This window comes from Balaenoptera borealis (assembly GCF_965194805.1).
Source record: "Balaenoptera borealis genome assembly, chromosome: 4".
NCBI classification, from domain to species: domain Eukaryota; kingdom Metazoa; phylum Chordata; class Mammalia; order Artiodactyla; family Balaenopteridae; genus Balaenoptera; species Balaenoptera borealis.
This window is the reverse complement of record NC_138861.1, coordinates 33,497,117-33,517,426: the sequence shown is the minus strand read 5'-3', so window position 1 is coordinate 33,517,426 and position 20,310 is coordinate 33,497,117. Positions and strand designations below refer to the sequence as shown.

General features: G+C 36.6%; 1 long non-coding RNA gene across 2 annotated transcripts in view; it reads left to right on the top strand.

The window, feature by feature from the left end:
• LOC309627825 overlaps positions 1 to 16,528 on the top strand; it is a 54,637-nt gene extending 38,109 nt beyond the window's left edge. For both annotated transcript variants that reach the window (XR_014243976.1, XR_014243977.1), the window contains one exon: positions 9,452 to 16,528. This is a non-coding gene — a long non-coding RNA (uncharacterized lncRNA). The remainder of the gene's footprint in view (positions 1 to 9,451) is intronic.
• Positions 16,529 to 20,310: the final 3,782 nt, after the last annotated feature.

The following is a 20,310-nucleotide window of genomic DNA, read 5'->3' as shown; positions in this document are numbered from 1 at the left end:
GAAGTGTTTAAAAGATCGGGAGTTTAAAAAGTTGGGCAAAGGATCTGAATAGACATTTCTCCAAAAAAGACAAATAGTCAATGACGTCCATGAAACGATGCTCAACATCATTACCCTTCAGGAAAATGTAAATCAAAACATTATCACTTTACAACTCCCTATTCAATATATTTATTTATAACATTTACTATTTAATATTTTCATTGGGGAAGGGACCTTTGTCTAATTTGTTTACTGATATGTCTCAAGTGCCTAGAACAGTGCACGGCAAGTAGCAGACAATTCCCAAAGTATTTTTTGAACAAATGAAGTTTACAAAGACCGTAATTTTAGCCTTGCACAATTGTGTTTTGTAGTTGTATTTAGCTGTCTTTTTCCTTTGTGAAACCATGCTTTCTGCTATTGAGAGCTAGTATTGTGCCTTATTTATCTTTGCAACTCTAATGTTTCTTAGTAATTGGCATATAGTAGATGTATCTGTTATCTATGCCTGTGTAACAAATTACCCCAAAACTTAGTACCTTAAAACAATCCCCACTTATTACTCCTCATGAGTTCTTGGGTCATTTGGGTGCTTTTGCTGCTCTCAGTTGGGCTCACTTATTTACCTCCAGTTAGCTATAGGATGGGTAGCAACTTGCTGATCTTGACTGGGCTCCAGACATCCCTGGGGCCAGGGCTGAGACACCTGGCTGACTGGGCTGGTCCATGTGGTCTCTCACCCTCCAGCAGGCTAGAGTGGGCTCCTTCATAGAATGGACATTTGCAAGACCTCCTGAAGCCCAGGCTCAGACTAACAGAACTGCACTTCTGCTGCTGCATTTTATTGGTCAGAAAGATTGACGAGAGCATCCTGGATTCAAGTGTAGGGGAAATAGGCTCCATGTCCTGACGGGAGTTGTTGAAAAGCCACATTGCACAGAGGCTTAGTACAGGGAGGAGAATAATTGCAACATTTTTCTAAATAATCTATCAGGTTAGGCAAGCAAAAGATTGTTATACAAAATAATAATAATTGTAGCTAACGGTGCAGGAGTGCTCTCTTCTAAGTCTTATGCTAAGTGTTTTATAGGCTTTAGTTTATTGCATTCTCTGAAAGTCCCTTGAAGGTAGATGTTATTATTAATAGTATCTCTGTATTTCTGGTGAAAAAAACCAAGGTTTAGAGAAGCTAAGAAACAAAGGTGTACTAAATGAATATAGCAGATTAATGAATACCATCTTCCGTTGGGGTGATCCCCAAAAGACTGTGGATAAATTTTTAGACCTTGGAACTAGGTAGAACAATGTTTCCCAAACCTGTTCAAACATAAAAGCACCCTGGGGGCACAAGTTCAAAATACAGAACCTAGGCTGTACCCCAGACATCCTGAGTTAGAAGCTCTAGGGAAAGGTCCGGGAATCTGTGCTTCTAACTAGCACTTAGGTGACTCTTAGTGATGAGCAAATTTGGGAACCACAGAGCCAGAACACTTTCATAAATAAATAACTCCGGGCCATCAAGAGAAAAAAAGAATATTTCCTCTCTAATTTCTTAGTGTGTACAAAGAACAATTAAACCCTGGTGCTCTAGTCACCACTCTTCCTGGGTCAGAGTACATCATTTTACTTACATATATATATATATATATATATATATATATATATATATATATATATATATATATACACACATATACACATACCTAAATATATACATATGCATATATGTATGCATACATATACATACATACACACACACAGATACATTCCTCCCCACCCCAACAATGTGAGACTGTTTCGGACATTTGGACCCAACGCAGAACAGGATACTTATGAACATCAGTAGGAGCCAGTGTTCACATGACCATAATCAGGGTGTCAGGGTGAAGTCAGAGCTACTGAACCATGCAATGGATTAATTGGGTGGAAAATAAGGAAGTCTGCCAGTGTTTAGATTTAACACAAATTAAAGATATGGAAATCTAAGCTAAAATCTTTTTTTCTGTCCCCACCAAACAAGTTCTGCTCTTTGGGGAGTTTTAGAATCTTGTTCAGTGATGGGGTGAGAGTGTGTTTCTGGAAAGCCTGAAGGAAGACAGTGTACATCACTACTCCTTTGCCAAACGGCTCAGCACCAGCGTATGCCCAGCCTTTTGAGGACCTGTGTTTAATAGCTTCTGGTTTCTCCAAACTTCATTTTTCTCTGCAAAAATGAGGCAGTGCATGGGCAAATTAAACCCTCACAGGAGTGATTCCCACAGGAATTCTGTGGGTGTTCTGTGGGTGGGTGCCCCTGACCTCCCACGATTTCACTCTTTTTTTAAAGGCAAGAATTTTAGCAAACTCTTGCATGTTTTGGTACTTATTCACCACTTTGATCCCTCTTTCATATTCTCTAGTCTTTCATTTTGCAGTTATTATAAACCTATTTCCTCTTTTGGGGGGTTTAGTAAGACAATATTAATTTTAACAAGGTTCTGGCTATATTTTTTTCATATATCTCTTATAGTATTTCCTGGATTTGTATTTTCTCTTTTTTATGTAATTTATCCAAAATCATAAGTCAGGGAATATTTTTATCATGTCCCTGTAGTTGAATGACAGTTGTCAAGAAGCAAATATTTTCATGTTTCTGAATGGCTAGGGATTTCTGAGTGAAGAAAACAGAGTCCTTGGTTAAAGGACAAACATTGATATTCTAAAGATGGCTGAATAGATAGCAAAAGAACTCTGTGGAGATTTACCTGCTTAGAGATATGTGCTTACATTTCAAAGGGGGATAAACCACAACACCAGGGAGACATTTTAAGAGTTGTAAGCTGAGATGATTGTTGTAATTTTCCCCTAGAGAGGTTTATATACAGTCTAGAAGGTAAGAACCCAGGGACTTTCCACTTCTCTTCCAAGAAAATTTTGTTTACATTAGGGAGATTAAGTTTATCTCCCTCTCTAAGAAGAAAAGGTGATTGATGATCAGCTAATCCAAATAAACTCCCAAATTAATAATTTCAGGGTTCCTCCTCTGCACGCCAATATGTACAAGGTGATAGCTGGCCCTCAGGCATAGCCTGTGGGGTATGAGACACAGGGGAATGGACACAGTTATTACCTTAAGTAATAACTCTGATCTTTGCTCTAGTAACCTCATGTTTATTTTCAGAATAAAATTAAATGTCTTTAAGTCTTTAATCAAGAGTTTAGCCATATGTCACATTCTAGTTTTTATAACTTTTTCATGAATAGTTTTGAAAGAGTATTTTGTTTCCTCATATCCATTTTTTTGTGAAAAAAATATTATCAACCCAATTCTTATTCCTTTGTATGTGATCTTTTGCTTCTGTCAGCTTTGAAAATTTTCTCTTTGTCTTTGATACTCAAACATACCATTTTAGTGTGGCAGAGTTTTTCCTTAATTCTTTTATTTGGTCTTTTAGGGTCTTTTAGGCTGAGGGATTTCATATTTGGGGGGAGGGGTTGAAGTTTATTTCTCTGTGACTCTATTCTAATTATTTTATGTTTTATAACTTAAATAGCTAGATTTTTTAAAAAATTTAATTCTAGTTTAATATTGCTGATATCACCCCTTACCTCTTTTCATATGTTTATTAGTCTAATTTTAAAGTCTTGGTCCTTTCGCTTTTGTATTTTTGCTTTAATGCAATCTTTAATGCAGTATGTTGCTTTTCTTCTTAATACTTGGAGTCTTCAAAAGTTTTATTATTTTGTCCTGTGAGCTCATTTTCCCATTGTGGTACTGACTACACTGTCAGGTGGTACATGTGGGGGCAAAGCCATCTCCAGTCCAGTGAGCCCCAGTGAGCTCATGGAATGAAGGGTTGATGAGCCATAGGGTTTAAAGAAAAATAAAACAACAAAACACTCTGAAGTCACCCCCAAATAATTCCTTTATTTCCCATAGATAAATGTATTAGAAGAAGTGCCTCTTTAAATTGCAATTCACCAGCCCTTGGAAAATTTGGAAAGGGAGGTGTTGGAAAGTGACTATCTAAAATTAGTTCTTCCTCTTCCTCTTTTTTTTTTTTTTTTTTAATCTGATGCTCACGGCACAAGGCTTCTTATCTGGCATGAATTTACTTTTGATGACAGCTCAACTGGAGCTTTGAGTAGCAGCAGGTGCAGGGACGGGCACTCTTTGTCCCTAGGCAATGTCAGGAGAGAAACAAAAGCAGAACTCCAACAGTTCCTTGAAATGTTATCCTCCCACAGTCTCACCTGGCTGTTTCTTTCCCCAGGTAAAAACCACATACCTACACAAGGCTTCAAAATAATCTTTGTCACACCAGGAGATTTTAAATCATTTTATACATTTATTTTTGTTTTTCTTTGTTTCCCCCCATAGTTGCTCAGGGATTGACCTTGGGGGAGAAAGCCAATAGTCTTGCTGGTTCAACATTTTAGTGGGAACCTGGACCCTGGAAGCTATCTTAAAAAGGAATGTTGCACCATAGTTTTTAAATTAAACTTTTAATTTTGACATGATTATATATTCACATGCAGTTGTTAAGAAATAATACAGAGAGATCCCAAGGACCCTTTGTCCAGTTTCCCCTTATGGTAACATCTTGCAAACTACAGGACAATATCACAACTATCACAATATCACAATCAATATCAATTGATATTGATACAGTTGAGATCATTACAGTAAAGATATTTCCATCACTACAAAAATCCCTCAAATTGCCGTATTTTAGCTATACCCAGTTCCTTCCCATCTCCACCCCCCTCCTTAACTCCTGGTAACTACTAATCTTTTCTTCATTTCTATAATTTTGTAATGTTAAGAATGTTAGATAAGTGGAATCATACAGAATGTAACTTTTTAAGATTGGCCTTTTTTTTCACTCATCATGATTCTTTGGAGATTCATACAGATCGTCACGTGTATCAGTAGTTCATTCCCTTTTATTGCTGAATAGCATTCCATGGTTTGGATATTTTACAGTTTGCTTAACCATTTATCTGTTGAAGGACATATGTTAGCAGGTTTTAGCTATTACAGATAAAGCTGTCATAAACATTCATGGACAGGCTTTTGCATGAATATGTTTCCATTTGTCTCAGATAAATGCCCTGAAGTACAATTTCTAGGTTATATGGTAATTGTACATTTGTTTTTTTTTTTTTTTAAGAAACTGCCAAATTATTTTTCAGAGTAACTTATGCCATTTTACGTTCCCACCAACAATGTGTGAGTGATGCAGTTTCTCCACATCCTCACCAGCATTTGGTGTTCTCACTGTTTCTATTTTAGCCATTCTGTTAGGTGTTTAGTGATTCTCATTGTGGTTTTATTTTGCATTTCTCCAGGGGCTAATGATAGTGAACAACAATTTGATGTGCTTTTTTGCTATCTACTTGTCCTCTGTGATGAAATGAATCTTCAAGACTTTTGCTCTATTTTTAACTGAATTATTTGACTTTTCACTGTTGAGTTGTCATATTCTAGATATTCATATCATATTCTAGACATTAGTCCTGTGTTGGATATGTAATTTCCAAATATTTTCTGCCAATCTGTGGCTTGTCTTTTTATTTAAAAAAATCTTTGCATAACAGTCATTTACTAAAGTGGCCACTAAAAATTCGAGAGCAACCCTCTTTTCCCCTTTTCATCTTAAGACTTGAGCACCTATTTGTACAAAATGTCCCACTGATTTTTGCAGGTGATCTTCAATATTCAAATTAGTAAAGCTATAGAGGTTGTCATTTTAGGGATCACAGACAATTTCAGCACTTCAGGGATGAACTAAAAATTTACCCTGGGGAGATCCTTTTTTATATTGGAAGCAACCACGTTGATAAAATATTTTCCTGGGAAAACTCTGTACTGGCAAAATATCAAAAAGACTAAGCATTAGACCACGATATTTAAAAGTTGTGAGTCTAGTAAAACAACACAAATACTATGCTTCAAACTGAGTTGTTGAATATCATAGGCCTGGGACGTGTCAGAACTGAATATTGACCTTAATTTTAATATTTTTATATCTTGGCTTGGGGCCAGATAAAACTATTTAAGGCTTTGGATTAAGAGCTGTTCAAAAAAAAAAAAAAGGCTTCATTGTTGTCATTATTGTCTTCCTAGTTTTTATTTAAGATGAGTGAGACATGGAAACTACCAACAAGTTGAGGACTGAGAAAAAAGACCCACAGAAAGAAACACTCTAGGAATGGGTATTGGTATAAAATTATGGAAATATTACTACTTGATATCCAGTTTTAAATTTTCTATGTAATGAGTCCATTATTATTATTCTTATCATTATTATTATTATTAAGCCTTTAATACAGTTTCATTAAATACTCCAGCCTGACATGAGTGATGTTTGAGGGAAATTAATGTGGGAGTTATTCCCCCAGTGAAGTAAAACTTTGCAGAAAGAAAACAACTGCCCATAGTTTCAGGTCTGGCATCCCTGGGGTGACCACCAGAGAAGCTTACTGAAGGAGCCAGAACCAGAGTACCATGTAAAGAAGAGTTTGTGTTATCAATATTGTCACATGGGCTGTCACTCTGTTCCCTGGAATGGAGGGAGAGAAAGTCCCTTAAAGTCCAAGAAGGATTTTCAGGTTATACCTCCTTTTCTTTATGTGATTTTAGCATTTTAGCAACTTGGACCATATCTCATTTCTATTAACCAGCCATAGCAGCTCCCAGAAAACTACAAGCCCTTTTCAAAGGTCACAGCATTGGCATAACTGTTGTTTTCCCTATTGAATACTTAAGAGTGAAAAAGAATTCTAATTGCAAATTGCAAGCTGTTTTTAAAGATTCAGGCTTTTCATCTTTTGAGATAGAAAACAATTACATTGCTTGTCCCCAATTCTCATTTTCTGCTCTCCTCTTGACTCTGGAATTTCTGCCAAATATTTCTTTCCTGTTAGCTTCCCATTAATCGGGACTTGGATTTGTGATTGTTTGTGTTACTCTTGCAAACATGCTGGCCTGATTATGTTTATAGGAATTATGAGAAAAGCAGCCTCTAATCATTATCAATGCAAGGGTTTTCTGAGAAATATTCAGTGCTCTTCTGTGAAATGTGGAAGGTAAGACTAGTCCTTAAATAGGTGTAGAAATTAGCAAGAGTAATATCAATCTCCTTGCAAGCTCAAATATAATGAATGCTTCATTTCACAGGCATGATTCTCTGTCATCTGGTGCAATGAAAGGCAAAGAGTTCTTTTTTTAGTTTATTAGACTTCAATTCAGTTTCTAGAGGTGTTATGAAATAGTCAGGCTCATAAATATTAGATAAGCCTATTTATTTTATCAAGTTTTCTTCCACAATGCATTTGCCCTTCTTTTTGTCAAACCTATTCATTAACCCCTCCTTCCTTCTGGGCTATCCAACTTGCTCTTACCCAGCATGTACTCATTGAAAGTTATTTTCATTATTTAGGAATCAGATGGCAGCATGACTTAGGTATTGCAGACTACAGTATCAATTGTGAATAGTATATAGTATCTATCTCCATTAATTCACAGAACGTTTTATAAAGCTACAATTCTTAGCCTATGGAAGAACCCTCTTCCATGATACTTCATACCTCAAAGAAGCACATGTCTCTTCACTGGTTTAATTAAAATGAATACAGTGTGATACGTCCCCACTGAAAACTATATTACCCATTATTTTATTCTGGTGTTACTATAGTAACTGTATAGCACAATCTTTTCATAAATATGATTAATTCAGTAGAACGAGTCAAATGACCTTTTGTCATAAGTTATCAATGTTAGAATTAAGATTGCATGAGTAAATTTTATTTCTGATTCAAGTATGTTTTCCAATTATAACCATGTATACCCTGCAGGATACTATATACAACTGTTTATTACCAATAGAGTTTTTATCACTTTGATAAGAAAAATTACCTAAAACTTCAAAATAGAACAAAAGGTTGACTGTGCTTCTTTATAACGTCATGGCGGAGCGTTGCCTAACCGATGTACCTAAGAATTATATCATTTTCTAGGGATGTACCTTTGTTTGAGTCACTGATTAAGGCCCAGATGGTGTCAAATTACATGCTAATTTTTGTCTGGAAGAGATATAAATGATTTCTATCAGCTAGAAAAGATAACTAGAAAGATTATGATTTTATTACACTGTAGGGCATTAACTAGTTTTGTTTTGCTCTTAGAACACTTATCTCAGCATGCCTCTTTCTATGAATTATATGAACTTGTTCTTCAAGTGACCCTTGAAGCAACTTTATCTATGCATATCTTAGTTTGCTCCTCCAGAGTGAATCAAAAGTGGCAATAGAAACTTACCTTTGCTGACTTATTTTACCCTGTTTTTCCCTGGGCTGTTTTGTTTTTATTTCTGGTTCATGGATGACTTTGGTTCTGGTTCTGGTTTGCAAAAAGTCAATAAGTTATTCCCTATAAGTGGCGACAATATTTAGGAATCCAGTTTTGTGATCTCTACTGAAATGTTGGGCATCTATTCTTTAAAAGTGAGAAACTACAGGAAATCTGGTTTGTAGCCTTCCGTGTATATGTTTTAAGTGTCCCCTGACCACCCACATGTTCAATGATTCACTAGGACTCATGGGACTCAGGGCCTTAATTTTGCTCATGGTTATGGTTTATTACGGTGAAGAGACACAAAGCAAAGCCAGAGAGTTAAAAAGACTCACCCAACGGGGTCTGGAGGGTCCAGACACAACTTCCAAAGCTCTTCCCAGCCAGGGTTAAACAGAACATGCTTCTTCCTTCAGCTATGAACTTAGGCAATGTGTATGAAGTCTTTCTGGTTAGGGAAGCCTGCATAATAGACAGAGCTGAGAGTTTTTGTTGGAAGCTGGTCATGCAAATACTCTGTACCTGTACTACCAACCACAATTACCAAAATCTCAGACACCAAGAAGGAGAGCAGGTGTTCATCATAAACCACATTTTTACAAACAACCTAGGCAGACTGATACAGCACAGTTCAGGCTCCAAGCATGCAAAACAGCCTTATCAACTAATAATGAAGGGAATATTCCAAAAGTCAAATTCCCATGTGAAGCCAAGGTCAACCCCACAAGCAGGCCCTTCTAAAGAAATGTGCAACATCAAGCCTACTGTGCTAATTTTTTCCCTGCATAGTATACTTGCCTATATTTAAACTTATTTCAATTAAGAGATTATGTCATGCTTATAGGACATCATTTTTGAGATCTAGATTTTGGGATCAGAACCAGTGAGATTTTGTGCCCTGAATTTACTTTTGACCTATGACTAATGTTGATCTGAAGTTGCATGCTGTCTATGGACTGAATTGTTTCCCCCCAAAATTCAGATGTTGAAGCTCTAACTCCCAAGGTGATGGTGTTTGGAAATAAGGCTTTGGGAGGTAATTAGAGTTAGATTAGGTCATGAGGGTGGGGCCCTTATGATGGGATTAGTGCCCTTATAAGAAGAGACACTAGAGAGATTGCTCTCCTCTGCCAGGTGGGGACACAGGGAGAAGGTGGTCTTCTGCAAGCCAGGAAGAGAGCCCTCACTGGAACCCAGCCATGCTGAAGTCCTGACCTTAGACGTCCATTGTCCAAAACTGTGAGAAATAAATATCTGCTGTTTAAGCCACCAGTCTATGTTTTGTGTTATAGCAGCCTGAGCTAAGACGTTACCTGTGTGTCCATCTGCCAATAATTGAGAAAATTCTTTCCCTCTTATTGTGTGGAATATTTGAAATATTGTCTTATTTTCAAAGTGTATTAATAAGCAGGATTACAAATTATCTTAAATTAGAGATCTTTGGTTCTGATTGGATTATAGAAACAAATGAAGTATAATGTCATTTGTTTTTATTTTATTATTTTAATGCTACCTTATTCCAGTTTTGAGGTCCTGGCTAGAAGCCAGACAGTTCCCCTTTTTGAGCTGCTGGTTAAGTCTACACAGCCACCACTTCCCTCATGGGGCTTTCAAACTCCAAGTCACTATACGTCATTCCTAATCACTCTGGGGCCGGGTACCAGACAACTAGGGACAACCTCTATGTACCAAATGCTGCCAAAATTATTCAAATTAGCCAACCCACAGGGAGTCTGTGAAACCTATGTAACCCCACCAGGGTTGCCATATTTAAGCTTCCTCATACAGCTCCAACTTGCTTTCATCTCTCCCTAGGTGCAACCTCCTGTGTGGCCTGCCTGGCATCTTTCTCTCTCTCTCTTTTTTTTAATAGATCTTTATTGGAGTATAATTGCTTCACAGTACTGTGTTAGTTTCTGTTGCATAACAAAGAGAATCAGCCATATGCATACACATGTCCCCATATCCCCTCCCTCTTGAGCCTCCCTCCCACCCTCCCTGCCCCACCCCTCTAGGTCATTGCAAAGCACCCAGCCAATCTCACTGTGCTATGCTGCTGCTTCCCACCAGCCAACTATTTTACGTTCAGTAGTGTACATATGTTGATGCTACTCTCACTTCGCCCCAGCTTCACCCTCCCACCCTGGCAGCTTTCTCTTGTTTCGAACTATAAGTAACAAAGAGTTCTATTTCTCATCTGAGTGTCATTGTGTGTATTCTGCCATTGAAAGAATATCATAAAACATAAGTTTTATATAAATACTTAAAAGCACAAGAATTTCCAGAAAAAAGTGAAAGTTCTGTTTCTTTGTATGTGCTCTTATGGAGTCCTCCCCAGACAACAGAGATTAAACCTTAATTCTCTAAGTCATCCTTTGCATGTAATTTATTAACTTCTCTCTGTTGCACCCACAGTGGTATTAGCTATGCACCATCCTTGAGAGAATTGAGAAAAAAGTTACTCAACAATCTTCTGTGTCCTGTGCTTCAAATGAGGAATCCCAAGCTTTCAAAGGGAAAAATAAAACTTGTCTCGGGGGGGAAAAAAAACAAAAAACAACTTTGCTCAGAAGTGTTTTTATATAAGGATTCAAGTTTATATGCTCAAAATGAATCCTTGGGAAAATGAGATAGTTGTCTCTTTGGGGGTTTAAAAACAGCTCTATGCAGTTTTCCTAACTTTTATCAGGGTAAAGTAAATGAAAAAACAGGTTTTTTAAGGTTTTGGTTTGTTTTCTCATGAAGAGGCTGCTAATATGAATGTCCTAAAAGTCTATATTAGTTTATTGCCCAGATTAACTAATATTCTTCCATATTAATTTTTAAATTATAAAATATGTAAAATTATGTGTTCAATTAATTGAATTATAATTCGGGCAAACTTTTAAATATAAATAATGATTGTTTATGCCAGTGGTCCCCAACGTTTTTGGCACCAGGGACCAGTTTCATGGAAGAAAATTTTTCCATGGACGGGGTTGGGGGCGATGGTTCAGGTGGTAATGCGAGCAATGGGGAGTGATGGGGAGCGGCAAATGAAGCTTTGCTTGCTCACCTGCCGCTCACCTCCTGCTGTGCAGCCCGGTTCCTAACAGGCAGCTGACCAGTACCCGTCCACGGCCCAGGGGCTGGGGACCCCTGGTTTATACAATACAAAGATATATTGTACAACACAGGGAATATAGCCAGTATTTTATAATAACTATAAATGGAATATAACCTTGAAAAATTGTGCATCACTTTGTTGTACACCTGAAACATATTGTGCATATTGTACATCAACTATACCTTAGTTTAAAAAAAAAGACAAAAATAAATAAATAAATAAATAAACAAACACAAACTAAACAAATTATTGTGGGGTTTTTTTTTTTTTTTGGTCAACTTACACAAAATTTTTAAGAGATTAGTTAAGTTTAAGACCTTGATTAATATCAGAATTAATTAATAGATAACCTTTGTTCATAGACATAGATTATAAGAAACATAGAACAATGAAAATTTGTTCAAGGATAAGGTTTATTTTAAAATATTATAGTGTCTATACCTTTGAGATGTGTTAATAAACATCTTTATTTTTGCCACTGTAAGAGTGTAAAAGAATGTGACTTTTGAGGTTTTATAATGTGTGCTCCTGAACTTTTCTGATCTGCCAAAATGCTTATATAAGAGAGTTCTCAATTACCTACCTCTCATTTTTGCTGTGAAGCAGAACTTGGTACTTTGGTTAAAAGTGGCAGTTAACATGGATGGATGAGAATGTATGCAGAAAACTGACAGAAAATAAATACAACTTGTATATACAAGGTAATGGAATGCATTTTTGTATTTTTTAAAGGAGCTAGAGAATAGTTTTGTCCTAAAATAAAGTTTCAGTTTATTCTAGAATATGAAAGACTATAGTGGATGACAAAGTTTGAGTGGCTATAGCAAGTTGTTTAAAGAAAGTGAGTTTTCTTTGACTTGGATTATAATACCCAAAAGGATGTGTCTGAAAAGAAGCAACGCAATGTGTTGGGGCAGTTTTGATGGGTCTGTTCACAAGGGGGATAGAAGGTTTATGAGTTCTTTATTGTCAAATATTATATTAATGCAATACCAGAATTCGGATTTTCTCTCTGCTAAAATTGATCTTGAAATATTCAGCTTCTCTTAAGAAATAATAAAATGTTACTCTTTAGCTTTTATATAATTTTCAGACAGCAGAGACTCTGTAGCTCATCAGAATAATTTTTTGTTCTGCTGTCTTTGTAATGCCCTTGATTATTTTTTTTTTAAAAAAAACGAAGAACAAAAATTACTTCTGAAAGAGGGAAGGGATCTTACAATTAGGTTAATTAGGTTACCTTTTGCTATTTCTGTTTTAAAATATTTTTTTTGACCTTGTGTTTACTAGGTAGCCAGGCTATAACCATTTTTTTAGACACTTATGTTCCTCTCTTAACCCAGTGTCTAATCTCCTTTAACGATTCTTTTGATTTTGCCCTTCTAAAATCAGATCCTATATTCAGAAAATTTTTTTTTTCAAGATATCTTTAATACGTAAATAATGCGTGGAGTTTTCCAGAGGTCCCTAGTACCTACAAAGATTCTTCTTTCATCTTATTAAAGGAGGAATACTAGTAATAATTAGGTTGTTTGATGTGCTCAGCATTTCTTAATTAGCTTAACACTATTGTAAGAGCTGTTGGGAATAGGTGTCAAATCAGGAAAAACTATACCTTCCCTAAGTTAGTTTCTTACAGGAAAATACTATTAATACAAATATGTTTCAGGGCTTATCCACATTACAGAAAGAATTCGAAGGCTCCAGGATTGAGGCAATGCCTTTATAGTTCATAGTATGTTTGACCCACAGGGGAAACCTGGATCAAATCCATCCTTAAGATATCATTATATATTATGATCCAACAGAGAATATTATTCCCATTAAATCTCATAATGTTTTACTCTAATAAATTAATCACTGTCATTTAGTCTTATCATCAACAGATGGTTTATACTTTTCTCTCATGTTTGCCCAAAGGCTCATTATAAGCTACAGTCTAGAAATGTGCTCCTCAATAAAGAAGCATGTTCTTAGGGCATCAGAGAAAGACAGTACTACTCACTGATACTTCGAGGGAAAGGATTTTGAGTAAAGGCTTCTAAACCAACATCATTTAGACAGGAGACTGATTAAAAATGTCAAGAGCTCTTTTTAATCAAGAAGCATACAACTTCATGAAACCAGACTGCTGACCAAGAGCCAATGGAAAAATAATTGACTAAGTAGGACTGAATGAACTGATGAGGAAAATTTAATTGTGGTTATTCATTTTGGAATATTGTTGGTAATATTTTTCAATGTACTATTTTCTGATAGCTATATGAGCAAGCAATTTCTATTAATGTTTTTGCAAATTGAAATGATACTTTTAAAAAATGCTATCTTTTTCTCACTGATCTACCTATCAGTGGACAGGAGCAGATACTGAATCTCTACTTTTCATGACAATATAATTATTTACATAGATCTACTAAGATTCTGTTCTTTTTTTTTAACCAGAGTATAATTAAGCAAATCAGTTGTACAATCAAGGATATGGCTAGAGTGTCATATTTGAGACTAAATCTTATTTATTCACACATTAAAAAGCCCACAATTAAGGAAAAGGGGTTGTACCTTTCATATGACCAATGTCTACATAGCCCCTCCAGGATACTGGTCTAAAAATAGGGTCCTTGCCTTACAGATATTAAGGAAGGTCATTTCCTGACAGTTCAGGAACCTCAGCAGATTCTGAATATCTCAAGGAGAAAGGAATTCATCAACATTACCTGTACTGCAAGCAAAACTTGGTGGAGATGAACCTCTTGTGTCTGGTTCATAACTTGAAAAAGAAAGTTAAATATTGGAAGCTTTTAAAAGTTCATTCTTATACTTTTAATGAAATCTCCACACAGTTAAATTCTGTGGATTTAGTAGTCTTCCAACTTTATATAACTCTAGATTAGAAGACCATTTAGAAAGGATATGTACATATGTTACTTAAAGCTTCTTGTCAAATCTATATAGATGAAACATGAGACCAGCCTTTTGTGATAAACAGTATAATCTCTGATGATTATTTATGATCACAAGGAAAGTCTGTTCAAAAAAAAAAAAAACCTACCCTAATATTATTTGTAAATAAGGGAAAAGGGTGACTGCATGCCTTTTCAATGTCACACTGGAGCATTGCCTAATAGACCCACCCCAAAATTATTTCTCTATATGGTATGCTTAAGTTGATTCACTACTTAACCCATGATTAGGCCTGTGCAATTATGTGTTTACTCTAACAAGGTTTTAACCAGAGATTTTTTCTGTTTGTTCTCAGAGTTGTCTGTTAGAGATGCAAACAATTGATATCTGATAGAAAAGGTTACTATTTTATTGCCCTGTAGGACATTAATCAGTTTTATGTCTAACTTCAAGTTATTGCAACATGCCATTCAAATTTGACTATATAAATCTCTCTGATGCTTTTTGATGTAGCTTCATTGTTCTACTGGTTCCCTCATTAATGAGTTAAGTATATTTGACATGTTTTCACTATATATTTATGTGATTCATGATTTTTTAACTTTTTAAAAATTATACTTTGAATAACATATTAGTTTGCAAAGGTAGCAATGCAGACATAGTTATTATTCCCTAAATATCATATTTGTAATTTAAGTAGGGTGCCACCTAGTATATGGCAAACATAGCACTTGATTGTTTTAAATTTTTGTAAATGTGTAGACATCTTTATTGAAGTAGCCAAACATAATGTTCATCAATATATTTGGAATTTGTGCAATATTTAATTAAAGACACATACTGTTAATCTGGTGTTCTAAGTCTCTCCTCTTTTTGGTGTATTACTGACAGCAGAATCATAAAATAATACTACAACATTTATTTTATCATATCCTTCCAATGAAGTCTTATTCTCTACAAATATTCAATACTTACTTTTGTGTGGAGTCCTGTAAAAAAGACTTGGGGCTATTTTTATCTCTGTTCTCTGGTTTACCTTTCTAGATGTTATCTGTTTTTCAAAGCTCAGTTCAAAGCTCTGGGTCTATTAAACCAATCTTAAATCTTCTTAATAAAGTTATCTGCTGTTTAGCTCTAATCATATACCTTTATATGATTGGTTAGCAGTTCTGTTGAAATTTTTGTTCATATGTTTCCCTTAGTTGATGTTGAGTATCAGGAGAGTAACTGTGTCTAATAAGAGAACACAATTTGACCTATTTTACAAAGTCTACTAAACTGAGTCAATCACTGCCCTTTCAAAGCATTCTATAATAACGAAAGCCTCCCTGATCATGTTATTAACCATATGCTACCTTATGACAGCTATTAGATTTTTCTCTTTCACTAATTTTTAAATCACACAGAGTCATTTAGCATTTAGTCCTTTTCCCCCCTTTTTCTTTTCAAATACACTTTAAGGTCATTAAAAGCAAAATATGGGACATACCATATGATTTTTGTATTCCACAAGACATCACCACATTGACTTTCATAATAGCAAATACTCAGTAAATGTCTGTCGATTTGATTTTGTCTCTTGAACACTGTTAATTTTGATTTTTGCCATATTTAAGTAGAACACTGTTGTATAAATTGCTCATAAATATTTTTTGTGAAACATGTACATTGTTCCGAATATAAAGCTGGCTTTCTCAGTGTTTTTTCCCTAAAAGTGATTATTTATTTATTTATTTATTTTTATTGAAGTATAGTTGATTTACAATGTTGTGTTAATTTCTGCTGTACAGCAAAGTGAATCAGTTATACATATACATATATCCACTCTTTTTAGATTCTTTTCCCATACAGGTCATCACAGAGTATTGAGTAGAGTTCCCTGTGCTATATAGTAGGTTCTAATTAGTTATCTATTTTATATATAGTTGTGTTCTCAGTGTTTTCTAGAAGTATGCAAAGATGTCAGTATAACTCTTTGCTGGTTATAATCTCAACTTTCAAACACAGCTCAATCTGGGAAAAATTTAAAATGCTGCTTCAAGCCCATTTTAGTAGATTAATTTTCTTCCATATCCCATGCTAATATTAGACCCTGCTTCATTCCATACAATATAAACAGAATTCTTTGGCCAACATATGTCAATAGTGTGAATTCTACTAGTTACAGTTTTGCCTTGTTTTTCCAGTCAGCAGTTTCATATCTATCCCAACTATTTTCTCAGCATATTTCTAGCTGGTAGATGGCTATTAATGAATATGCATCACTTATAGTGATTGCTTATTTTCCCACTTACAATTTTTTGTAGCCTACCTTCTGACAATTTTTAAATGATTTTGAGTTAATAAATAGTAACCATAGAGTTTCAAATTTAAAATCTTTTTTAAATCTTTTCCAATTAATCTTTCATCCTTACTATTCTACCAAAGCTGTATTTAGCAAAGTCACCAATTTCCTACAATGTGCTAAATCCAATGATTAATTTGTCATCGTTGTCGAACTTGACCAACCAGCAGCGTTTGCTGCAGGCGATCAGTTCCTCCTCTTCACTGCTCAGCATACCTCGTCTGTTTTTGTCCTACCTCCCTGGCTCACACTTCTTCCTCGTGTCTCTGATCTCTTAATGCATCGGTGCCCCAGGGAACTATTTTCTACTTATCACCTAGGAAATTTCATCTCATTTAATATCACAGTTTTAAATGTCATCCTGGACCAAAAATTCTGTTCCTCTCCCTGAACTTCTTTCATCCACCAATAGGCATCTTCAATTTAAAATGTCCAAAACTGCCCTTGAGATCTTCCTTCTAAATGCATTCCCCTTATAGTCTTTCTCATCTCAGTTATCGGCAGTGTGTCCATTCCAGCTAGAGTAGTTTCCTTTCTCCGTGGTTTCACTGCCTGTGATTGCAGTTACCATGGTCAAACGCAGTCCAAAAGTATTAAATGGAAAATTCCAGAAATAAACAATTCATAAATTGTAAATTGTGCACCATTCTGAGTAGTGTGATGAAATCTCCCGCCCTCCCGCTCTGACCCACCTGTGACATGAATCATCCTGTGTCCAGAGTATTAGTCACTTAGTCGCCATCTTGGTTATCAGATCAACTGTCAAAGCTTGCTATCACAGTGCTTGTGTTCAAGTGACCCTTATTTTACTTAATAATGGCCCCAAAGCACAAGAGTAGTGATGCTGGCAATTCAGATATGCCAAAGAGAAGCTGTGTGCTTCCTTTAAGTGAAAAAATGAAAGTTCTCAATTTAACAAGGCAAGAAAAAAATTGTATGCTGAGGTTGCTAAGATCTACGATAAGAAGTCTTCTAACTGTGAAAGTGTGAAGAAGGAAAAAGAAATTTGTGTTAGTTTTGCTGTCTCACTTCAAACCACAAACATTACAACCACAGTGCATAAGTGCATAGTTTAAGATGAAAAAGGCATTACATTTGTCCAGTAAGATATTTTGAGAGAGACAGACCACATTCACACAACTTTTATTACAGTATATTATTCTATTTTGTTATTTACTGTTGTTCATCTTTTACTGTGCCTATAAATTAAACTTTATCATAGGTATGTATGTACAGGAAAAAAACCATTGCATACATAGGGTTTGTTTGTTAGCCTCATCCCTTTGCTAAACTGTAAGGTCCCTAAAGGCAAGGCTACTGAATGGTTTCTTCATTGCTCTATTTCCAGTATCAAGTACCCAGTAGACAGAGTGGATCAAGATGTGTTTATGGGATTACCTAATTAATTAGTAAAAAAAAAAAAAAAATCACATAGGACCAAACGACAACAAGCTTTTATATAAATATATCTGTATTTTCCATGCTGATATGGTGACAGTTGGAAATAATGAGAAACCATCAAAAATTATGACATATTTGTATGTGACATTATGTTTAACTGAAACTATGTTCATCTTATTTATATATGGGTCAATTTGCAAAAGATTTATAACAGCTGTTTCAGTTTGGATGTTGACAGGTATTTGAATAAATCTTAAATTGTTGATGGAACAATCAGCCCATCCTCTAAATTCTCATCTGGCCATGCAGGAAACATCCAATCAGCAGGACATCCATTCCAAATTCAAATTATCTCTAAGGCAAATTATCTCTACATTGGCACTCATTTCAATGTCATTACACTTCCAGAAATTTCTTTTTCAGGTACTAAAGTGACATCTCCAATGGTTTGTTAATAATTATTTTCTCGTGCCCTGGACTCATGGAGGAACAACGATTAATCATCATTCTCATCTTAAGAGAGTTAATGACGATCAATAGATGTATTATTGCTATTGTTCCTCTTACAGCTAATATATATGTATAATATATATACACATACACACATATATACATATATATGCATACGTATTTATATTTTGTATTTAAATCCTCAAAATTACCAACTGCCCTGTAAAAATCTTTCTCCTCCAAGCATCAAATATTGCTCTAACATTTAGAAAAGGCATTGGAGGAGCTTCAAGATGGCGGAAGAGTAAGAAGTGGAGATCACCTTCCTCCCCACAAATACATCAGAAATACATCTACATGTGGAACAACCCCTACAGAACACCTACTGAATGCTGGCAGAAGACCTCAGACCTCCCAAAAGGCAAGAAACTCCCCACGTACCTGGGTAGGGCAAAAGAAAAAACAGAGACAAAAGAATAGGGACGGGACCTGCACCAGTGGGAAGGAGCTGTGAAGGAGGAAAGGTTTCCACACACCAGGAGCCCCTTCGCGGGTGGAGACTGCGGGTGGCAGAGGGGGAAGCTTCGGAGCCACGGAGGAGAGCGCAGCCACAGGGGTGCGGAGGGCAAAGCGGAGAGATTCCCACACGGAGGCTCGGCGCCGAGCAGCACTCACCAGCCCGAGAGGCTTGTCTGCTCAGCCGCCGGGGCGGGCGGGGCTGGGAGCTGAGGCTCGGGCTTCGGTTGGATTCCAGGGAGAGGACTGGGGTTGGCGGCATGAACACAGCCTGAAGGAGGGGTTAGTGCACCACAGCTGGCCGGGAGGGAGTCTGGGAAAAAGTCTGCAGCTGCCGAAGAGGCAAGAGACTTTTTCTTACCTCTTTGCTTCCTGGTGCGCGAGGAAAGGGAATTAAGAGCGCCGCTTAAAGGAGCCCCAGAGACGGGCGCAAGCCGCGGCTCTCAGCGCGGACCCCAGAGACGGGCATGAGACGCTAAGGCTGCTGCTGCCGCCACCAAGAAGCCTGTGTGCGAGCACAGGTCACTCTCCACACCGCCCCTCCCGGGAGCCTGTGCAGCCCGCCACTGCCAGGGTCCCGTGATCCGGGGACAACTTCCCTGGGAGAACGCACGGCGCCCCTCCGGCTGCTGCAATGTCACGACGCCTCTGACGCCGCAGGCTCGCCCCGCCTCCTCCGTACCCCTCCCTCCCCCCACCTGAGTGAGCCAGAGCCCCCGAGGCAGCTGCTCCTTTAACCCCATCCTATCTGAGCGAAGAACAGACGCCCTCAGGTGACCTACATGCAGAGGCAGGTCCAAATCCAAAGCTGAAACCCGGGAGCTGTGTGAACAACGAAGAGAAAGGGAAATCTCTCCCAGCAGCCTCAGGAGCAGCGGATTAAATCTCCACAATCACCCTGATGTAACCTGCATCTGTGGAATACCTGAATAGACAACTAATAATCCCAAATTGAGGCGGTGGACTTTGGAAGCAACCATATATATATTTTTTCCCTCTTTCTCTTTTTGTGAGTGTGTATGTGTATGATTCTGTGTGTGATTTTGTCTGTATAGCTTTGCTTTTACCATCTGTCCTAGGGTTCTGTCTCTCCGTTTTTTTGTGTTTTTTTTTTGTTTTATTTTAGTATAGTTTTTAGTGCTGGTAATCACTGGTGGATTTGTTTTTTAGTGTGGTTGCTCTCTTCTTTCTTTCCTTTTTTTTTATTACTTAAATTTTTTTTAAAATTTTTACTAATTATTTTTATTTTAATAACTTTATTTTACTCATTTTATT